This window comes from Cetorhinus maximus, chromosome 31, assembly GCF_964194155.1.
Source record: "Cetorhinus maximus chromosome 31, sCetMax3.hap1.1, whole genome shotgun sequence".
Lineage (NCBI taxonomy): Eukaryota > Metazoa > Chordata > Chondrichthyes > Lamniformes > Cetorhinidae > Cetorhinus > Cetorhinus maximus.
Genome location: NC_135909.1, coordinates 13,339,899 through 13,343,930, shown reverse-complemented (window position 1 = coordinate 13,343,930; position 4,032 = coordinate 13,339,899). Strand labels below are relative to the sequence as shown.

General features: G+C 41.5%; 1 non-coding gene across 1 annotated transcript; it reads left to right on the top strand.

Moving 5' to 3' along the window:
* Positions 1–2,798: 2,798 nt before the first annotated feature.
* Positions 2,799–2,888, top strand: trnar-ucg (transfer RNA arginine (anticodon UCG)). The gene is given in 2 exon segments: positions 2,799–2,835; positions 2,853–2,888. It is a non-coding gene; the product is annotated as a tRNA-Arg (tRNA).
* Positions 2,889–4,032: the final 1,144 nt, after the last annotated feature.

The following is a 4,032-nucleotide window of genomic DNA, read 5'->3' as shown; positions in this document are numbered from 1 at the left end:
TGTTGCAAGCTCACAATTCCAAAATTTGCCGATGATACAAAAGTTAGAAGCATTGCCAACTGTGAGGAGGACAGAGTAGAACTCCAAAAGTATCTAGATATGTTGATGGAATGGGCGGACAATTACCAGATGAAATTCATTGCAGAGTAACCTGGTGTCCTTCGTTTTGGGAGGAAGAACAGAGAGAGACAACATGAAATAAAAGTTAAAGTTCTAAAGGGATTGTGGGAACAGAGGGATGTGGGCGTATATGTTCATAAATCATTTATCGTTACAGGACAGGTTGAGAGAATAGCCAGTAAAGCGTAGAACGTCACTGGCTTCATCAATATGGCATAGAGTAAAAAAAAATAAAGTTATATGAAGCCTGTAGAAAACACTGCTTCGACCTCACCTGGAGTATTGTATCTAATTCTGTAACCCAATTTAGTAAGGTTGTGAAGGCATTAGTGAGATTGCAGAAAAGATTCACAAGACAGATTCCAGGCATGAGGAACTTCATTCACATTGAATGATCGTAAATTTTGGAAATGTGTTTCATGAAGTGAGGAAGTTAGAGAGGAGATTTGATAGAGGTATTCAAAATCACGAGTGGTCTGGACAGAGTAAATACGGGTTAATTGATCCATTGATGGAATGATCCAGAACAAGAGGGCACAGATTTAAGTTAATTTACAAAATAAGCAATTATAACATAAGGATTTTCTTTTTCATGCAGCATGTGTTTAGGATGCGGAATGTACTGCCGGAGAGTGTGGGAGAGGCAGGGACAATTGAAGTTTTCAAAAGGGAGTTGGATCTTGATCTGAAATGTAGAATGTGCAGTGTTAGAGGGAAAAGGCTGTGGAGTTCAGTAGGTGAGATGCTCGTTCAGAGGGACAGCAGAGTCCAGACGGGCCGAGTGTTCTCATTATGTGCAGTATCATGATTTCAGCATGATTGGTGAGTCAGGAGTAGAATTCTTATTTATCATCACAGAAAAAGGGTTCGATTACAGTGAATGCATAACTCAATGTCTTCAATAGTATTTCAAGGAGTAAATTTCCGATACAGATAAATACCCATTTTCTCACTGATCCATAATATATTTGATGAATACAAATCTATCAAACTGAGATTTAAAATTAAAGTGTTGTTTCCCGATGGGATCTCCGAAATTCTAGTATCCTTTTTTGAGAGTTGTTTCCTAATTTCACTCCGGAAATGTCATGTTTTTTGACGGCGCCCCAAGGCCCCCACACCCCTCCCCCTCCCCCAATTCCAAAATTCGCAGAAGATTCTCTCTCTGACAATATTGTCTTAACATGTCATCATTCTCCTGCAGTGTTTTGAAGCTCTCTCACCCTCTGCCTCGTGGCCTCCCCTCTACCGCTGCTAAATTCCAGAAAATAAACCACAGAACAGCCCCATCATATAAACCATTACCAAAGGAATAAAAACAAAAAAAACTACTGCGGATGCTGGAAATCCAAAACAAAAACAGAATTACCTGGAAAAACTCAGCAGGTCTGGCAGCATCGGCGGAGAAGAAAAGAGGTGACATTTCGAGTCCTCATGACCCTTCAATTTGTTTTTATCTCTATGTTTATTTGACTGCCACACCCCTTCAAGAAATGCCTACCTTGAAGAAGTACTGCTCTGCTCTCCGACAGGATTTTCGTATCCCTCTTCTGCCTTGTTCACCTTCATTGCTTACCAAAGGAAGCCGTTCTTCTCGAATTAATGCCCATCTAGACGGTGACAGTCGAGGGTTTCCCTGCCGATTAGGCAGTCTACCCAAATACTAACAATTTACTACGAGAAAATATTTTCCACACGTTGTCTTTGGATCCTTTTTGAATGAAATAAAATCTGCCCTATTTGATTACTGACCCTGGTGCCAGTGGGAACAGTTCATCTTTATTTACTTTCTCTAAACCCTCTTGACAGTTCTGTCTGTGGAGTGATTAAAAATACCGAAAGCCAGACGTGGGATTTGAACAATGAGGGACTGTAGATCAATGATAAGGGAAGTGATACTTTGGTAATCAGATTAGGAAATAGTTTGAAAGTTAAGAAATCCGTCCAAACCTGTGCATTGCGGGTTCAGGAGCACAATGCGTCACTAGGGCGTGGGAAACTCGGATTAGATTCTCGACGCCTACATACAAGTTGCCTATTTTGTTACAGCATCACAGTCCCTAAATTATTTTATTTTCTTCGAGGTCGGGTTACTTTCAGTTTGCTTTCTGTTTTAGGGCAGTGATCTTGCAGTTAGGGAAATAAATTGATTTCAGCATGATTGGTGATTCTGGCGTAGAATTCTTATTTATCATCATAGAAACCTGGGTTCGATTGCAGTAAATGCATAACTCAATGTCTTCAATAATATTTCAAAGAACAAATTTCCAATACAGATAAATACCCATTTTCTCACTGATCCATCATATATTTGATGAATACAAATCTATCAAACTGAGATTTAAAATTAAAGTGCTGTTTCCCGATGGGATCTCTGAAATTCCAATCCCCTTTGCTGAGAGAGAAGTTTCCTAATTTCACCCCGGAAACGTCATGTTTTTTTGACTGCGCCCCAACGCCCCCACACCCCTACCCCTCCCCCAATTCCAAAATTCGCAGAAGTTTTTCTCTCTCTGACACTATCGTCTTAACACGTCGGAAACATAGATAAAATTGCTCATTAATTCGGGAAGAACGGCTTCCTTTGGTAATGGTTGATATGAAGGGGCTGTTCTGTGGTTTATTTTCTGGAATTTAGCAACGGTAGAGGGGAGGCCACGACACGGAATGGGAGAGCTGGCCGCGTGGCCTAATGGATAAGGCGTCTGACTTCGGTGGTATTGGCTGAGGTTATCAGAAGATTGTAGGTTCGAGTCCTGCCATGGTCATTTTATGCTGAAATTTGTTTAACTTCCTGAAAACCGCGGTCTCACTCGTCAGCTGAAGTTTCTGCGTCTCCTTCCAAACATTTCAGGGCTCTTTCTCACACTCTCTGCTCGTGTTAATTTGTGCATTAGATTCTAACTCACCTTTGTATTTTGTGTAGTTCCTAACAGACCCACAATATCTGATCAAGTTCGTGAAGTTATTGATGTTCCTAACTGGAACAAAAATCTTTGCATCAATCGGTTTAATAAAATGCTTTGGGATAATTGCAATCTTCGCTTGAATCTGGATTAGCTGAATCTGATGTCACTGGACTAACAATACAGAGGACCAGGTTAATCTCTGCGGGCACGGGTCTAAATCCCAACAGAGCAGATTTAAATTAAAATATTTCCTAAATTTGGAATTGAAATCTCGGCTCAGTAATGGCGGCTAAGAAACTATCATCGATTGTAGTAAAAACCCACCCGGTTCACGAATGCCTTTTACGGAAAGAAATCATCCGCCCTTCCCTTGCCTGCCCTACATGTGACTCCAGACCCACAGTAATTTGCTTCACTCGTAACTTCAAGGATAATGTGAGATGCTCAACAAATGCTGGGCTTGCAAAAAGCGCCCATATTCCATGAAAAAATAAACAAGTGGTAAACAGGCACGACATGATTATCAGGATGTCTACCTTTTCTCTTGAAAAAGGAAGGCTGAGGGGTGGCCTCATACGGGTCTTTAAAATTATGAAAGATTTTGGGAGGCTGAATGCAGCAATAATGGAGTGGAGAAGGGGCGACAAGCCTGTATCTCGCTTACACACACAAGACAACGGCTGACGGGTCGAATACAACGTAATAATTACTTAACTGTGCATCGGCGACTCATAAGAGTGTTGGATAAATTCCATCCGCAATGTCTCCGCGGCACTCTCCAGATTCCATGGGAGCGCTGCCGAACAAACTGGAGTGGCGTTCTTGAATGCAGCTCATCAATCATTCAGGCCAAACTCCTGAAACATTAACTTGGATGGACTGCAAACTGTGTCCGGATGGTCGAAAAGTGTCGCACCCTCCAGGTCCTGTTTTCTCAACTCTCAAATGGCCAACATTCCAGGGGAGGACAACGAAAACGCTACAAACATTCTCTGAAATGTTC